The 20,010-nt window shown below is 45.0% G+C and overlaps 1 pseudogene; it reads left to right on the top strand.

The window, feature by feature from the left end:
• Nucleotides 1-6,020: 6,020 nt before the first annotated feature.
• On the top strand, nucleotides 6,021-6,759 carry LOC148808680 (28S ribosomal RNA; annotated as a pseudogene; the record flags this gene model as incomplete).
• Between the last annotated feature and the right edge of the window lie 13,251 nt (nucleotides 6,760-20,010).

Here is a 20,010-nt window from a genome sequence, read left to right as displayed (position 1 = left end):
CAGAAAGCAGATAATTCAGTATATTAGTTGGAGGTTTTCAAGAGGAAAGTGCCTTTGGTTTGGTCACGCTCGGCTTCGGCTTCGGCTATTTTTTTTGTATAGCTGCGGCCTTTGTTGGTTTGTGTTTTCCTAGTACTTTCGTTGGTTTGTGTTTATCATTTATTTTGCCATTACCTTGCCCTAACGTGTTATCAACCTCTGTGTTATTTTGTACCCCGTTCCTGTTGTCTACTCTCGTTTCCCTTATTTGTATTCCTAGTTCACCTGTGTATTTGTGTGAGCTTTTGTGTATAGGGTTAGTTTGGGTTGTCGGGTACATTCTGCACACGTAGTTGATTTTTGTTTTAGAAACATTAGTTTAGGACGGGTGAGTGCCTTTTGTCTTGTATGGTTTTGGGAAGGCAGTGAAGGTTAGCTAGGGCGTTCGAAGACCGTGTGTTTCGAGTTTTCTTTTGTAGTTAGGTCAGCTTCCCTCACTTTCTTAGCCAACTCCATTTTACTTGTTGTTTTCTTTTTTTTTTGGCACCACTCTAGTTCCCTACCCCTGTGTGTTATTGTGTCTTATTATGCACCAGTCACTTATTCACCTTTTAAATAATCACTTTCTGCACCAACCCTTGTTGTCACGCTTCCTAAGTCCCTCACCAGAACCCACCTGCATCCAAACATTATCCTAAATGTTACACCCCTTTACCCCTAGATACTTGGGGTCGTAACAACTGCTAACACTTCACTGATTACAGTTTTCCTGCTCCTTTGACATGATCCAGAATTTGTCATTTCTTAAAAGACCTGTCGGCCAGACTGCAGGTCTGCAGCCAAAATGTAAGCTCTAGTAAAATGTGATAATTCATGAAACATGCACAGGGTGTCACAGTGCTCTATGTCAGACACCGGTAAGCAATACTTTCTTCATGAATTGAGCAATAGGAACTAAGTATACCAGAGGTAAGGTTTAAAAGTGATTCTGTGGTGCAACATGCCAGACTTACAGCTAGGCGTTTGATATACTGGGCTCTGAAGTGGACATCATACCCTATAGATTCCACAAGTCCTGTAATGCAAGCACTTAATCAATGTCACTCCTGCTACAATATGATTGCTTCATACCTGTATATGTTGGTTTTTTAAAAAGAAACAGTGCTGTGGCTCTACCCTTGTGATCCTGTGGGTTGCTGTACTTCACAACACTATCTCTGGCCAATCTGGAGCAAAATCCTATCCTGATTATTGCCCTGGGCAATACAGAATCACTGCAAACACTTCACTGAATACACTTCTCCTGCTCCTTTGACATAATCCAGAATTTGTCATTTCTTAAAACACCTGTCGCCCGACTGCAGATCTGCAGGCAAAATGTAAGCTATAGTAAAATACGGTAATTTTTGCAACAAGCACAGGTATGTGTCAAGAAGCATAGTACTCTGTCTCAGAGGCCTGTAAGCAATACTTTGTTCATTGCATTATGCAATGTATTTTTTCACATATGTTAATGAAATCAGATCTTAAGTGTTGATTATAAAAAACTAATAAAAATAAATACTTTTGTTTTTATTTATCTTGTATCACAGAACAGAAAAATTGTTTTTCAAGCCCACAAAGTGTTTAAATGCAATACATGAACTAAGAAAGATTATCATGGGAATATAAGTATGTTTCCTCATAAAAATGTATTCCATTCATTTCACTTTATTTTTTTTAAAGAAACTTACGTTACTATGATAGTTCCATTGAACTTGAAAAAAAAATCTTGCACTGCTGAATTCAGAATTCAAATCTATAACATTAAAATCACCTATTAGAGAATTGAAATAAAAACCTGCCCTCAAAGTAAGACATTACCAACAATGACCACAAGGTGGAGATATTGTCTTCCCACGTAAAGACTGGCAAAATTGTGTTAAGGTAAAAGGAACAGAAATGCATTGAATTTGAAAAAAATACTGCTTTTATTTCTAAATTAAAAAGCAAAACAGTTATGCTGTAGTGTGGTATTGCTGTTAACTTTGTGCTATTATGTGGTCTACAATGCCAGAGCTGCTTATGTTTTGGCAGTATGGAACTCTGAAGCACTCTGGATTATGGAACACTGTGCCCTTCAAGACACACCTATGAATGTTTCATTGCATTGTGCATTTGGGACTAAATATGCTAAAAGTATGATTTTAAAATGTTTTTATTTCACTTATGTTAATTCAATAAATTATTACATGTGTTTTAAAAAACAAGTCTAATTAAAATAAATGCTTTTTTTATTTATCTTCTACCATTGAACAGGAAAATCTTTGTAGTTCAAGCCCACAAAGTGTCCTAATGATGCAATACATGATCTAAGGAAGATTATCACGGGAATATCAACATTGTTTCCTCATAAAAATGCATCCTTTCATTTTATTTTTTAAATAAACTCATATTATGTATAGTAGTGGTCTTCAATTTAAAAAAATCTAGCACTACTGAATGCATAATTCAAATCAATAAAAATAAAATCACCAAATAGAGAATTGAAATAATGTTCACTCAAAATAAGACATTACTAACAATGACCACAAGGTGGAGATATTGTCCTTACAAGTTAGAAAAGCCAAAACTGAGAAAAGGTAAAAGGAATAGAAATGCATTGAATTTTAAAGAAGACTTTTTTTTTCTAAATGAAAAGGCAAAACAGTCATGTTGTAGTGCGGTTTCGCTGTTACCTTTGTGCTATGATATAATCTACTCTGCAAGAACTGCTTATGTTTAGGCAGTATGGAACTCTGAAGTACTCTGACGTATGCAACTCTGTTCTGTTGACACTGCCTATGATTAATACCTGGGACAAACACCCACACATGACATAAAATATATCAATCACTTACAGTAGTACTGAGGGCAGAGCCACAGGATCACTGCTAAACACTTCACTAAATACACTTTTCCTACTCATTTGACATGATCCAGAATTGATCATTTCTTAAAAGACCCGTCGGCCAGACTGCAGATCCGCAGCACCCGGCTCCGACCGGTGCGTGCGAGAGGGGCCGCGGTGCATATTGCCTTGTCCAGCAGAGACTCGCGCCCAGCCCCGCTTCACACCCCATCCCGACCGACCCAGCCATTAGAGCCAATCCTTATCCCGAAGCTATGGATCTGACTTGCTGATTTCCCTTACCTACATTGTTCTAACATGCCGGCAGCCCCTCTCACGCACCCTGGTTGGAGCTCCTCCTCCCCTGCTCGTGGGGGAAGGCCAGGGTGCCAGGGGGGATAAGCCATCATCTGCAGCGACGGGGGGATTGCCTGCAGGTGGCGGGCGGCCTCGACCAGTGTCTAGGTGTCTAGCAGCTGGCTTAGAACTGGTGCAGACCAGTGGAATTAGACTGTTTAAAACAAAGCATCGTGAAGGCCCGCAGCGGGTGTTGATGCGATGTGATTTCTGCCCAGTGCTCTGAATGTCAAAGTGAAGAAATTCAATGAATCGTGTATGGCTATGTCATCGGATCCTATCATCAGCACTCTGATGCAATCGGAAGAAGCACAAGTAAAACTCCAGAAACTTTGGATCCAGGTTGGAGGTGATGTTAGCAAAATCCCGGAACTAAACAACCCAACAACCTTAACAGTGCAGTCAGAGGATATACTGCTTCCAGTGGGATGGGAACCCAGTCCCAACCAAAAACCAAAATTCAAGACTCCATGTAACTGGCGTAATGACGAATTTGAGAACTGGACAAAATTACATGTTCAAGGAACAGGAATTAAAAACTTCAAAGATGACCCTGACAGTAACTCCTGGCTTGCGCATCACAAAGGTTTCAAAGAAAGACACTATATCGCAGCACTTCAACTTCGGGCTAATGTATATCCCACCAGGGAAAGCTTGAACAGAGGTCAAAGGGGATACCCAACACTCTGTCACAAGTGCTAAGAGAAAACCGAAACATGCTCACATATACTTGGACAATGCCCTAGCGTTCAAAGTGCTAGATTAAAGACTCAACAAGATCTGCAACATTTTAACCGAAGAGGCTAAAGAACAGAATTGGGAAGTCAGAAAAGAACCACATTTCAGACTCGAAGGATCAAATGAACTGAGAAAGCCCAACCTCATTTTCACAGAAAACAAAGAATCAATAGTAATCGATGTAACAATACAATATGAACAGATCCTACACACACTAAAGGAGGCAGCAAGGGAGAAAGTAAAGGAACAAGTAATAGATTTATTCCATGCTGAAAAAAAGAAGAAAGAGAACACAACGTTTCGGCCGTGGAGCCTTCTTCAGGTGTGAGAGAGACAGGGCAGTAGGCAGAGGTAAAGTAGCGGGAGAACAAAGGTTGGGAGGGAGGAGGAGTGAGAGGTGGGAGCAGGGGACAGAAAGAGAGGCCAATCAAGAGGTGTGAAGTCAGAATGGGTGCAGAGAGGTGTGAAATGAAACTTCCAATGAATGGAGAAAATTTAAAAGAACAGTAGTCTGTCGTTAAGGGAAGGGAGAAGGTATGATCCTAGCTGCAGAATAATTTTAGTTTCGGTGGTCTTTCTGATGTATGAGTTCGGAAAACCGTCTTTGAGAACACAGACGGAGAGATTAGAGTGGTCGTGGCTTTCAGAGGTGAAATGAGAAACAATGGGCTTGGAGAGATCTTTAATCTTTACAGCCCTGACGTGTTCTCTGAAACGGTCTCCGAGTCTCCTTCCTGTTTCTCCAATGTAGATGGCTGGGCATTTACTGCAAGAGATACAGTAAATAAGGTTGCTGGAGGTACAAGATGCTGTCTGGGTGATCCGGAATTGTCCTGAGGGGCCTTGAATGAGTGTGGTGGTGGCTGTGTATTTGCAGGTGATACAGCGAGCTCTGTTGCAAGGGAAAGTGCCTGGTGTGGATGGTTGTTGAGGGCGGTCAAGGGAGCTGTGAACAAGGAGGTTACGCAGATTAGGTGGTCGGCGATATGAGATGATAGGGCGATCAGAAAAGAGGGCCCCAATGGAGGGATCATCCTGTAGGATGGAAAAGTTGTGGTTAATGGTCCAGGGGATAGGAAGTGTGTTAGGGTGGTAAGGAAGCACCAAAGGAATGCGGTTGTTACGGCGGGAGTTCCTGATCGGGTTGATGGTCCGGGGGGTGTTTTTGGCTCGGGCAAGGGCCCTGTCAATCACACTGCTGGGGTATCCTCTGTTGATGAAAAATGAGTACATTTCGAGGGCTTGGTTCTCGAAGTCGATGTCGTCGCTGCATAATCGTCGTAACCTAAGGAACTGTGAAAAAGGAAGAGAGTTTTTAGTGTGGTTGGGGTGAAATGAGCTGTACAGGAGGTAGCTGTGTGAATCCGTGGGTTTGTAATAAACTGAAGTGGACAGTCGGGGGTAGTTGATAGACAAGTGGATGTCTAGAAACGGAAGAGTAGTGGAAGATATGTTAATCGTATATTTGAGGGACGGGTGGAAGTTGGTGAAATGGTGCAGGAAGAACTCAAGCTGATCGTTGGAGCATGTGGCGGCACCGACGCAGTCATCAATATATCGTTTGTAGAGGTCAGGGACATAGCCAGTGTAGGAAGCTAACTCAGATGTATATAATGTAACTATAAAATGTACTTCAATGTTATATTATGTACCTTTGTATATAACCGAAAAATGTTAACCCTTTTGCTGAATTAAAATCACAGCTATAACCCCCTTGCTGGCATCTAGCTAGGTCCTGCCCTTTACAGCCCTACCCTAGCTGGGACTGAAAATGACTGGTGGGAACTTGAACTAGACAACCCTCCTTGACTTGGGGATCTCATAATGATTACAACCGGCATGGGAGCACTCAAAGCCATTGGTGGGTGTGTCATCCCAGATGCCGTCTTGCAAGCATCATTTTGGATGATTAAGTGGAGGGGCCACTGAACCCAGAAAAGAAACCAGTTAATCTGGTGATTATAAATAGCCAAATACCTCGTCATCTATTTAGTGACGTGCATGAATGGATGAACGAGATTCCCACTGTCCCTACCTACTATCTAGCGAACCCACAGCGCAGGGAACGGGCTTGGCGGAATCAGTGGGGAAAGCAGACCCTGTTGAGCTTCACTCTAGTCTGGCACTGTGAAGAGACATGAGAGGTGTAGAATAAATGGGAGCCCCCCCTCCTGGGGGCACTGCCGGTGAAATACCACTACTCTTATCTTTTCCTCACTTACCTGGTGTGGCGGGAGGGCGAGCCCCACACAGGCTCTTGTTTCTTTCACCTGCCAGCCGCGACCCGCTCCGGGAACAGAAGCAGGTGGGGAGTTTGACTGGGGCGGTACACCTGTCAAACAGCAATGCAGGTATCCTAAGGCGAGCTCAGGGAGGACAGAAACCTCCCGTGGAGCAGAAGGGCAAAAGCTCGCTTGATCTTGATTTTCAGTATGAATACAGACCGTGAAAGTGGGGCCTCACAATCCTTCTGATTGTTGGGGTTTTAAGCAGGAGGTGTCAGAAAACTTACCACAAGGATAACTGGAATGCGGCGGCCAAGCGTTAATGGCAACGTCGCTTTTTGATCCTTCGATGTCGGCTCTTCCTATCATTGTGAAGCAGAATTCACCAAGTGTTGAATTGTTCACCCACTAATAGTTAATAGTAGGTTAGTTTTACCCTACTGATGATGTGTTGTTGCAATAGTAATCCTGTTCAGTACGAGATAAATCATTCGCAGACGACCTAATTCTGGGTCAGGGTGTCGTACGTAGCAGAGCAGCCACCTCGCTATTGTTGTAACAGAAAGAATAAGGTTCTTGATCCCGAGATGAAGTAAAACAGATGAGTTTATTGCATGCAAGGAACAATAAAGCCGAAGTCTTGTTTCCCGCAAGAAATAACAAAACTGAAGTATTGTTCCCCGTACTGGTACAAACTTTTGGGTTATATAGTGTCTTCTTCTCCATTTCTGACGTCACTCGGTCTGATGGTAAAGAGGGGGGTCATGGTATTTGGCCAGTTTACGATGTCCTGGCCAAATGGTCAGTTTAAGATTACACCCAGGGGGGTTCCTAGCTTGCATCTGCAATCCTTATTAGTTAACCCCCTTTCCTGCCATAAACCCCAGCTTGTGACTTAGAAGTCTAAACTGTATACAGAAAGGATTAAATTCAAACCCCCGTCTTCACATCTTTCTTCATTCCCCCCTTATAAAATACGGCATACGTCAGTGTAGCCTATTTTATACATACAATGTCAGGGCAGATCTTTTCTTTCTAGGTGAACAGGTATGTATTGCCATGACATTGTACGTTCCACGGTTATAGCAAGATGTGATACATGTTTTTGTGCACGTGATGATTACAATTACACATATAAGCAAAACTATTCCTACAAATAAACACTGTAAAAAGGTTCCACCCCAGGCCCCAAACACAGACTTTACCCAAGACCCAATTCCCCAATTTTCAGTATAATAGTCCTGATATTTCTGTCCCTCATTGTAAATGTGTTGGGCCAGATCTGAGATGTGCTCAGAATTATCAGGAATATATGTGCAGCATTCAGTGCCAATTACTGCACAAGTTCCTCCTTGGGCCGCCAGTACATAATCTAAAGCTAGTCGGTTCTGCATGGCCACTGTTCTGAGGGCTACCATCTCATCATTAACAGCCTTCAGACTAGATGAGGTAGAATTTGCTAATTCCTCTAAAGTCGAGGCCATTTGAATTAACTCTCGACTCAGAAAGTTCATGCCGGCTTGTGGAAATATTATACCTAAATAATATTCCCAATCAGCCAATTTTCTTTGTGGTCTGTGGTTAGGTCCGAAGGGGCTGTGGGTTTGAACACGGATATGAGGAACCACATATCCTAAATAACATGAGCCAGACCACTGGGCTGGCAACCATGGGTAGGCTCGTTTTCCACAAATGAAATATGTTCCGTTTGGCGCTCCCCATGCCTCTGAAAATAAGAAGCTTATACCGAATTGTGGGGTGTGCCGATCCCATCCTGGAATTTGGAAGGTAGAGGTGGATATATCTGCAGCGATGGTAAGGTTGCAACGACTCCATCCAACCAAGTGCAGACCATTAGTGTGCTGAAAACATATGTTTCCCTCACGTTCCTTATTTAGAGTCAGGTATGGTGGTGTATGGCTTCTGTTATACTTAGGAGCGTAAGAGCCTGTGAAACTCGTGGGCTCTAAGCCTCGCTCCTGTAGATATTGTAATGTTGTGCAAGTTAAAGTCGTGTTATGGCAACCCCCATAGTTTGTCATATTAAAATCTCCTATATTATCTCTCCAAATGATCATTCCTATGACTTCTTCGAGACGCCAAGGAATGGCCCCCATAGGAAGTCCTCCCTGTACATATTTGGGTAATGCGGCACACACCCAGCAGGCACTTTGGTTGGTTTTCTTAGCTGTCAGATAGGAGAGCCTAAAAAGGAATTAATTCCATGTTCTCCTTTGTGGGAGAGATGATCATTAATCCCTGTGGAACATAGTCCTACAGCAACAATTATCGTTATTAACAGAAATTATTTCATTCTGAGTCTGTAACTGGGGATGAGGCTCGTCGGCAGTGTGACGCGTGGATCCAGCGATCTTTTCCTTCCACTCGAACCGCAGACTCGGTTGTCAACAGGATCTGGTAGGGTCCGTCCCACCTGGGCTGGAGAACCTGTGAGGGAAATTTCCTGATCCACACCCACTCTCCTGGGATGAGGTCGTGCCCTCCTTCAGGTGGTGGTCCCCACGCCTCCAGGACCTGCTCGCGGGCTCCTTGGGTGGCCTCTGTCAGCAACTTGCAATACTGTAACAGAGAATCAGTTAGTATACTCAAGCCTACTCTGTCATGTCCTGGAGAGTCATTCAGTCTCATGGGACGCCCCGTGATCACCTCAAACAGGCTCAGCCCCACTATTCGATTTGTCCCAGCCCAGATGCTGCACAGTACGGCGGGCAATGCATCCACCCAGGGGATCCCTCCCAGGTGGTACTTTGTCAATTTAGCTTTCAATGTTCGGTTCACCCGTTCCACCATGCTGGAGGACTGCGGGTGATGAGGGCAATGCAGGTCCCATTTGATCCCTTGTAGGTCTGCCACCACCTGACACACTTTTCCAGTAAAATGTGTGCCCTTGTCTGAGTCTATGAGACACGGGAGTCCCCATCGGGGAATTACTTCTGTCACAAGATATTTGGCAGTTGTCAGCGCAGTCTCTCGTTTGACAGGGACAGCCTCCACCCATCTAGAAAACTGGTCCACCATCACTAGGAGACCTGTTTTCCCTTTACAGGGTGGCAGTGAACAATAGTCTATTTGCCAGTGTCTAAAGGGCCCCTCGGGTGCAGGACGTCGTAGATTAGGAGCCCGAACCGGCGGTGCTCCAGAGGCTTTTTGGCACTCTCCACAGCGTTGTACCACATCAGCTGCGAAGGGTGTGAAGCCTGTGCCCACCCAGCTCTGAGCAAAGCGTCGAGTCATTTGGCTAACACCTGGGTGCCCTGTGGAGTGTATTTGCTGTGCCAGGTAGGGCATTAGTTGCTTGGGGCAGGCGGGTCTGCCTGTACGCTGGCACCTCCAGGTCCCATCCTTCTGCAGCCCCACATTGCGTTCCATCCAGGTCCATTTCTCAATCCTTGGGGCCTGGGCCTGGAGCTCGCTGAGCTGTTCCGTCCAGAGTGCCTGTATGTTCACTGTGCAAACTGAAATAATCTGAAGAGGTTTTTCTATAGACCACTCCTCCCATTGCCCCAGGGCAGCTTGACGTGCTGTCCAGTCTGCCAGCTTATTGCCCCTGGCCTCGGGAGTGTCCTCTCTGCTGTGGCCCTTACATTTGACTACAGCTACCTGCTTTGGGAGTTGGAGAGCCGCAAGCAGCTCAGACACCAGATCCGCATTCTTTACCGGAGTGCCAGCAGAGGTTAAAAAATCCCTATTACTCCATAACCTTCCAAAGTCATGGCATACTCCAAATGTGAGTCTGTGTATATTGTGGTGGTCTTGCCTTTTGCTAATTTACAGGCTTCCACCAAAGCTCTCAGTTCAGCTCGCTGTGCTGACGTGGGTACCTCAAATCTTCCCCCACATTGGATATCATGTTCTGTAGTCACAGCCCAACCCGCTTTCTTCTCCCCACTAGAATTTATGAATGAAGTTCCATCAGTGAAGAGGATGAGGTCTTCATTCCTTAGTGGTTGCTCGGCTATTTTGATGCCCTCATCTTCTCCCATTGCCCAAACATCACAGCTGTGTTCTAACATATAGGCTTCTGATGGGTCAGGTAACAATGTGGCTGGATTTAGAGCTCCATGACATTGGAATGGTATGGTAATATTTGAATGGTAATATTTGGAGCCTCTAACAAGACCTGCCACTTGCTCCATCGTATTGCATTAACCTGACTGACCCGATTCAGGGACATGAGGGTGTGTACCGCATGTGGGCATCGAACAATCAGTTGTTGATCTAGCACTATGTTATTGACTGCCTGTACTGCTAGACAGACGGCCTGAACGGCTCGTAGACATGGTCCCCAGCCCCTGGCTACCTCGTCCAAGGATCCAGAGTAATACCCTACCGGGCGGTACCTACCCCCATGTTCCTGTGTTAGTACAGCTGTCCAAAATCCATTCTTTTCACTTACGTAGAGGTAGAATGGTTGATCTGTCTGAGGAAACCCCAATGCAGGAGCCTGTAACAGAGCTTGTTTTAAATCATTAAAAGCGTGTTCAGCTTCAGGACTCCAAGCAATAGGATCAAGGGACCTCCCTCCCCCCTTTATTAGGTCTGTAAGTGGTTTGGCCCTTTCAGAAAAAGCAATTTCTATTGAAATTGCACAGACCCAGAAATGATCGGAGCTCTCTCACCATGTTGGGACTAGGGTGTGTTCGGATTGCCTGGGCCCAATCTTCTGTCAATTCCCTTTTTCCCTGACTAATCTTCTGTCCCAAGTAAATTACGGTGTCTAGGCATAACTGTGCTTTGCTATAACTAGCCTTGTGTCCTTTTTTAACTAAATGGTCGAGAATAATTTGGAGGTCCTTCTTGTGGGTTTCCTCGTCAGGAGACGCGATTAAAATATCATCCACATATTGGATAACGACGGAGGACACTTGAGGCAACTCCCGGAGATGCCTCCGAAGTGCCATGTGATACACGGTGGGGCTGTTATGAAACCCCTGTGGTAACCTGGTCCAAGTATATTGTTCTCCATCTACAACAAAAGCGAACCAATCTTGTACCTCTGGGTGTAGAGGAACAGACCAGAACCCATTAGCCATGTCAATTACTGAAAACACCTGGTGCTCAGGGGACAGTAGTTGAAAAATAGCAGAGGGGTCTGCTACCAAGGGGGTGAGACGGTTGATGTGTTGATTAGCTTTTGAGTAATCAACTGTGAATCGCCATGCTCCGCTGGCTTTCTTTACAGGCCATATTGGACTGTTGCTTGTACTATGTGTTTTTCGTACAATGCCTTGAGCCAATAGTTTTTGTATTACTGGTCGAACCCCTTCCTCCGCCTCTTTGTTGATTTTATATGGCTTTGTGTATGGTGGGGATTTCCCAGTAAATGTGGCGGGTTCCATATCCAGAAGCCCGCATTCGTCCTTATCCATAGTCCAAATTGAATGCCCTTTTAGTTCGTCTTTTTGGAGGGACCAGATGTTTACCTCCACCCTCTCCTCATGTACGGTTAATGTAACCCCTTGTAGGTATTTCAGAGCATCCCATCCCAACAGATCTGGGGTAGGTCCTACCCACATGACAGCGTTAAATGTTACCTCCCCATCTCCTAGTCTAATCGTGAGTTTTTGAGTTTCTCTGAGTGTTATTCGATTGCCCCCTACACCAGTGGCCTCCAACTCCCTCCCTGTGAACATGACAGCACACCGTTTGGCTGACTGTTCAGATAAACAAGATAATTGAGCCCCAGTGTCCCATAAAAGTGACATTTGAATCCCATTAATCGTGCATTGTAATTTGAGCTCTTTTTCACTCAGCTCCTGAGATAGGCGTAGGGAGGCCACTAGGGGGAGTCCTAGTTTAAAAGATCCCTGATAGCGCGTTTGTCTGCTTCGCTCAAATCCTGTAATTGTGACAACAGGCTTTTTTGCCCCTCTCGATTCGAGGGATTGAAAGGGGGATCGCGGTATCTTCCGCGGTATCACTGGCTAATCGCTTTTTGCAATTCTTTTGCCAATGTCCGAAACTTTTACAATAATGGCACCGATTTGTAATTTCGCCTTTTGGACTTAGTCGGGTGTCAGGGCCAGCTCCACCCTTCAGTATGGGGGGTGTCCACCCTGTTTGTATTGCCCGCACCTTTACATACATATTTCTCTCGATTTGCCGTGCCATTTTAACTATTTCCTCAAACTGTTTGTTCGTATCTTGCCCTATTTCGGGCTCTTTTAACTGAAGGGCTTTGACTATATAATTTGTTTAATCACAGCAGAGGCGTCGCTATTCACATCATCTTCGTCACTTAATCCTGAGCATTCCAGCCAGAGTGTGACGAAGCGGTCAGTGAAGTCAGCCACATCCTCGCTTTCTTTTTGCTGACATGCAGATATCTTTTTCCAATCTGTCTTTGGTGGATAATTTTGTTTAAGCCATCGCCAAACCCATTCCCATCGCCCTCCCCTGCAGTTATCCTCACACAATTGTTTAAGTTCTCCGACACGCTTTTCCCCTGTCCTTCTGAGGATCATAGCGGCAGTCAGGGGGGAGATACCATAAGTATCTTTTAATTCCTGAAGCGCACTCCAGGTTCGCTGCATCCCTAATTTTGGGTGCGGTACTTCTCTAGCCCACCAGTCAATATCCTCCGGTTTTGGATTTGATCGTATTGGGGGTTCAGGGAAGGTAGGTGCGAGAACGGACCCCCTCGGCGGGGTGCGAGACGGAGTTAGAGTGGCGCTGTCATCAACGGCGCCAGCCCCTGCTACATCAAGTCCTTTCCCACTTCGAGTGAGAGTACAGATCTGCGGGCGCCCTCCCTCTAACAGGGGAGACCCTGATCCGTCTTTATCACACTCATACCAAGTGTTATCCCAATCAGACCCCCCATCTCCATATGGCCACTGTGGGAATTGATCCCAATTATTTTCGTTTCCTGCCTGTTTGTTCCCCTGTGGGAGAGCAGGATATAACTTAGTCGCCGGCTGTAGCACATTTACCAGTGCAGCGTGACCAGGAGCTAATTCCTTCTTTAGTTTCTCATTCTCCTGTACTGCCTCTTTTAGCTTTTTTTCTAGTTCCTCTTTTGCCGCGAATACATTATCTTTCCTCTCATTTAACGCTTTTATTTTTTCTGTGAACTCCTTCTCTTTTTTATCCCATTCTGATTTCTCCTTCATGCTAATCTGCCACCTCAGGTGTCGGCCGATCACCAGGGCTGCAGCTAAATCTTTGTTTTTGTTCCAATGTTCATACGCATTTTTACAGGCATCTTCGCCCCAAACTCCTTCTGACAGACTCAGCTTCTTCCTATATTTTTCTTCCCTTTCAGTTAACTTACACTTTTCCGATATGTAATCAGATACTTCCACCACTTTCTCAAACACCCAATTAGCACACGTTTGGTTTCTTTAAGATTTACTTTTGTCATGTGTGAGGTAACAGCTCATTCAGCTAAGGGCGTCTGTTACCTCCAGATCTAAATGCCTCTCAGAGACTTTAGAGAGGACTTACACCGCACTGTTCACAAGTAAGGAACGAGACCTCGAAAACCTCCTTTCTTGATCAGTAATTCACCATCCCCAGAACGCCAGCATCGCTGCTTTTGCCCCGGGGTGGACTTACACACTGAGCTCAATCAGGGCGATTCTCGGGTCTCAACGTCCTTTAAATCCTGTTACTTAATGCTTTGCTCTTTTATTATGAGGTGTGTTTATGTTAGTGTCGTGCGTGTGTATATGTATTTCACAAACAAGGAAAACACCAAAAATATACATATATATACCTCCTACTTCTGTTTCCTTTAAAACAAAAAACCACGCCACGCCAATCCGTGCACGATCAAGGCGTAGCTAATCTCAGGACCCCGGGCGCAATTAAGGCCCACACCAATCCTGGATTATACGTGCATTTAATACACCACTCAGCTCCAGAACCCCGGGCGCAATTAAGGCCCACACCGATCCTGAGCCTCAGAACTCCGGGCGCAATTAAGGCCCACACCAGTCCTGACCTTCAGAACTCCGGGCGCAATTAAGGCCCACACCAGTCCTGAACTATGTGCATTTAATGCACCACTTGCTCCAGAACCCCAGGCGCAATTAAGGCCCACACCGATCCTGAACTTTGCGGTAAAGGTCCAAAACCCGTTCAAAAACTCCACGCGCAATTAAGGCATACACCAGCTTCGAACGCCTGTACACAATACCGCGGACCGCCTGCCAGACCAAATTCTGGGCTTACAGCAAACAACCCATTACATACACCAGTGTCTTCCCCGGGCCAGAGGAATTCGGGAACTCACGTTTACTCCGTCATCTCGGGCGATTCTCGCAGGGAGCAGAGACTTCCCAATCAGTCAGAGAGAGTCGGGACTTTTAAATAAAAGAGGAGTCCTTACCTCTTAGTAATGTGCGCGCTGACCGTCTCTCCTGCCGATGGGAAGTTCTGTGCCTTCTGGAGCATCCGCCGACTACGCCAAATTTGTTGTAACAGAAAGAATAAGGTTCTTGATCCAGAGATGAAGTAAAACAGATGAGTTTATTGCATACAAGGAACAATAAAGCCGAAGTCTTGTTTCCCGCAAGAAACAACAAAACCGAAGTATTGTTCCCCGTACTGGTACAAACTTTTGGGTTATATAGTGTCTTCTTCTCCGTTTCTGACGTCACTCGGTCTGATGGTAAAGAGGGGGGTTCATGGTATTTGGCCAGTTTACGATGTGCTGGCCAAATGGTCAGTTTAAGATTACACCCAGGGGGGTTCCTAGCTTGCATCTGCAATCCTTATTAGTTAACCCCCTTTCCTGTCATAAACCCCAGCTTGTGACTTAGAAGTCTAAACTGTATACAGAAAGGATTAAATTCAAACCCCCGTCTTCACATCTTTCTTCACTATTTTCTATTGAAAGTCAGCCCTCGATCCAAGCTTTTGTTGCGCTTTCTGACCAAGCGAGGTCCGGTGGTGGCCCGGATGCCCCGCTTGCTCCCAGTGACCCGAGGCCAGGAAACAGGCAGCCTGGCCGGGCAGGGCAAAAATCGCACAAAGTCACCCGGGAGACCAGACGACCCTTCGAGACTGATGAGAGACCATACAGCTAACCGTTCATAGTGGGTGACCAGAAGTCCCACTGAGTGTCAGGGGGTGACCAGGTGGCAGTCTCCGTGCTGTGTACGAAAAAGACTACGTCCCATGGATGACCAGACGGCTAACCGTTCTTAGTGGGTGACCAGGAGACCCACCAATTGTCAGGGGGGTGGGGCATTTCCTGGCCAGCCGAGGCCAAGGAGGCCTGGGTCCCACTATCTGAAAGCACCAAGGGCAAGAAAAAAGCTCAGGGGAAAGAAAGCCCCGCTCGCAGGTCAACTGGAGCCGGACGCAGCACAGTACTGACTGTTTCGGAGATATGAATGAAAATATGCTATCCATTTTGTCAATATTGAAAAATAGGGGACACATATTTTAAGGATGGCAGGACTTATGCTGACCTGAACCGTGGGGTTCATTTGCATGAACTGAAAGTTTCGGGTCTCTGGGACATAACACATCCATTTTGTCAATATTCAGAAATATTGGAGACACATTTTTATGGAGGCAGACATGATGCTGAGTTTTTAAACTGGGGATAATAGACATTAAATGAAAGCTCCGAGTCTCTTCTTTCATATGCATTTGGTTTTAATCTTGTAATGTACACAGTTTTGGAGAAATTACTGAAAATATGTAATCCATTTTCTCAATATTCAAAAATATTGGACACACATTTTTATGGATGCAGACATGATGCTGAGTTTAAAACTGGGGATAATAGACATTGAATGAAAGCTCTGAGTCTCTGCTTTCACGTGCACTTGGTTTAAACCTAGTAACATGCAGCATTTTGGAGATATTAATGAAAACAAGCCATCCTGTTACGACCCTAAGTGTCTAGGGGTAAAGGTGTGTAACATTTAGAATAGTTTTTGGATGCAGGTGGGTTCTGGTTAGGGACTTAGGAAGCGTGACAACAAGGGTTGGTGCAAAAAGTGATTATTTTAAGGTGAATAAGTGACTGGTACGTAATAGGATACAATAACACAATGGGTAAGGAAACTAGAATGGTGCCAAAGAAAAAGAAAAAAAAAGAAAAAATGGAGCTGGCTAAGAAAGTGAGGGAAAGCTAACCTAATTACAGAAGAAAACCCGAAACACTCTGTCTTCGGCGTCTTCTAATGCCCTAGCTAACCTTCACTGACTACCCAAAACCATACAAGACAAAAGGCACTCACCCGTCCTAAACTAGTGTTTCTAAAACAAAAATCAACTACGTGTGCAGAATGTACCCAACAACCTAAACTAACCCAATACACAAGAATTCACACAAATACACAAGTGAACTACGAATACCAAAGGGAAAACGAGAGTGGACACAAGTAACAGGGTACAAAAGAACACCGAGGTTGATACAATACATCTGGGCAAGGTAATGGCTAAATAATGGATAACACAAACAAACGAAAGTACAAGGAGACAAACACAAACCAACAAAGCCGAAGCTATACGAAATACACACACACGCGAAACGATAAGAAGCCAAAGCAAAACCAAAAGCGAAATGAAACCGAAGCTAAGCTGAGCGGGACCGAAGTCAAATGAAAGGCCCCTTCCTTCTGAAAACCTCCAAGTTATGTACTGAATAAACTGCACTCTGATTGGCCGAGATGCTAAACGAGGATGATGTAATACGGAAACAATGTTGTAATGATGGGCCAATGGGGGAGGAAGAACAATCAAGGTCAGGAAGTGCGGAACATAGCGACAAAACACACATGGACCATACATTGGAATGTAACACATCCATTTGGTCAATATTCAGAAATATTGGAAATACATTTTTATGGAGGCAAACACAATGCTGAGATTTTAAACTGGGGATATTAGACATTAAATGAAACATCTGAGTCTCTACTTTCACGTGCATTTGGTTTAAACCTTGTAATATGCACCGTTTCGGAGATATGAATGAAAATATGCCAACCATTTTGTCAATATTAAAGAATATTGGACACACATTTTTATGGAGGCAGACATGATGCTGAGTTTAAAACTGGGGATAATAGACATTAAATAAAAGTTCTGATTCTCTGCTTTTACATGCATTTAGATTTAAGATTGTAGTATGCAGCAGGTCTCCAAGTTATCCTATAACTTTGGGATAAGGATTGGCTCTAAGGGCTGGATCGGTCGGACTGGGCGCGCGTCTCGGCTGGACGAGGCACCGTGTGCTGTGGCCCCTCTCACGCGCCCCAGTCGAAGCCCACTCTCCCCTTCTCGCGGGAAGGCCGGGGTGCCGGGGGGGCAAGCCATCATCCACGGCGGCGAATCTAGACACGCGTCGGGCCCTTCCCGTGGATCTCCCCACTTGAGGCGCGCGTCGGTCAACCTCTTCCTGCCCAGGGAAGGCCGGCGGGCGGCAAGGGGCCTCGGCCAGTGTCTAGCAGCTGGCTTAGAACTGGTGCGGACCAGGGGAATTCGACTGTTTAATTAAAACAAAGCATCATGAAGGCCCACGGGGGGTGTCAACGCGATGTGATTTCTGCCCAGTGCTCTGAATGTTAAAGTGAAGAAATTCAATGAAGCGTGGAAATTCTCTTAACTCCCTTGGGTAAGGAGTGGAGACTTAGTAACCTCTACCTCCACATGGTCCCGCTGGTAACTCCATTGCTCTGCTTGAGGATGTAGAGGCCAAATGAGGTCTAAATTATCTTACCCCTCCTGTGGGCCCGCCAACCCACTAGGTAGTACCCATGGCGAAACCTCAAAATGGAGAGTAATGTTAATGATGAACCATACCAGATGGCATGTCGCCCAGGAAAATAAGATGCCCTGGAAGGACTTGGGGTTGGGTCCTGTTCCAGTAAATCCCTACAGGACCCCAGTAGTTAAGAGTTATCAGCAGGCTCTCCGGAGGAGAGTGACCAGGGCTGGACTATACAGAAAACAAGCTCTGGATGCTCCTCTCCTAGCTGGGTTTAAACAGTACCTTATACAGGACCTGGGTGTGGTCAACTGCTCTCAGGAGGTAGGTATATAAAACTGGGCAGAGACTCACAAAGTACATATTTTAACTCATATTTTAATTTTAATTAATTTTAGCACAGAATTCACCTATCTGAGATTGTACCAGCCCTAAAAATAAACCCTAAAAACATTTTTTTTTATAGACAACATTTCCAGTTTCCTGTTTTTTATGGAACCATCTGAAGCATCCTTGATGTTTGTGAAGGACATTCCCAAAACGAGCAATTTTTTTTACCAACTGAGGATGACTGGACTGTCTCACCAAACCATGCTAATTACATCACAAACATCAACCAGTTCCTGTGCTACATCCTGAATGCCACCAACTTAACACAGGAGGCTGGCTAACGTCATCATCATCTTCCAGAGCATCCTAAAGGACATTCAGCAAAAAAACAGCAAGGATCTCTCACAGGACGTCATCAGAAAAAGGTATTTTCCATTTGGAACTCTGATTCCAGTTGGTTTCCGGATCCAGTACATGACGGGAATTGACGTTGATGGTACTACTCCTTCTGCCACAGATACAGACAGCTGCAGAATCCTGGGCCGAGCGCCAGTGACTGCTGGTAGGTGCTGAGGGCTGCAAAGAGAGACGTGGAGAGGAACAGGAGAAGATCCACACCTCTGAAGACATCACCATGTCTGAGCAGCTTCTTGTGCTGTATTACCTGCAGGCCATTCTCCAGCTGAAGCACCTGCAGCACCTAGGGGTGATAAAGAATATGACAGTAAGAATGACAGTCTTGCATATTTCAGTTGTTTGGTCCAATTCTAACAATGACACAATGATCTGACGTTTATAAAGAGACAGAATAACAGTGCTGGTCAGGGCTTATCACTGTCATTTAGGTGGCGCTCCCGTTACTTAGGGCCTTAACAGGGAGACTGGACTGGAGGGAGGGGTGAGGGAGAAGATGCTCTCAGCTCTGTGTTCACTCAGGGAGATTGAACGCACTGGACAACAGACATGTGAGAGTGGAATTTGATCTCCACCCCAACTTCTATTCAGTAACTCCATATGGAACAAGAGTTAGTGAATGGCAAACATCAAGTTCAAACAGCCTCAGCAGCACTAAATCTAATGATTCTTGATGACACCTCCTCATGTAATATGTAAGCCCCTTCTCTCCTTCACATTCAACTTTTGCACCTCTCTTCCACACCATCCCCTACTTGTGAGTCCTCATTGGGATCCCAGCTGCCTCATCCTACAGAAGCTTAGCATCCAGCCAAGTGGGTCAGACTGACTGAAACACTCAACGCTTTCCATGCACTTCATAACTAGGTGCTGCTGTTTCTACTGTAAAATGATCATTGGCAGTTTTGAATGAGATATTTATTGAATTGCTTGTGATTTCAGGTCCAGGAATGGATGTAGAGAAAGACTTTTGTGTCACAAAGAGGCCAAAAACTGGCGATAATAGCAGTGACAAAGCACACAGCCTCCTCACAGCAGCTGGCATGCTTTGCCCTGAATGAAGAAGAATATGTAAGTCAAAGTTACATTGATATTCTCTCTTCAGTTCATTGTCAACATCTGTCTTCGTTATTCAACAATAGTTGAAAAGTACATTAACTGCATTTTGTCTGTTTTTTCAGATATTTCACCTTTACTTCACTAAACTACGCTGTACTGCTGCTAAGAGCATCTGTGGAAAAGACACTGAAATTTTTTTCATTTCTTCTGTGGAGGAGCCAATTTATAGTCCTTCCAATGACCTGCGGAGACTGCATGAGAAGTAAACCAAATCACAAAGTTGTTTTAATGTATAAATCCAACTGTCTGTGGCTTGGGAACAATCATGCACTGTGTGTATGTGTTTGTTT

This window comes from Atractosteus spatula, unplaced genomic scaffold (assembly GCF_055471065.1).
Source record: "Atractosteus spatula isolate fAtrSpa1 unplaced genomic scaffold, fAtrSpa1.hap1 Scaffold_20, whole genome shotgun sequence".
Lineage (NCBI taxonomy): Eukaryota > Metazoa > Chordata > Actinopteri > Semionotiformes > Lepisosteidae > Atractosteus > Atractosteus spatula.
Note: the sequence above shows the minus strand (reverse complement) of the source record. Positions and strands in the feature narration are given on the sequence as shown.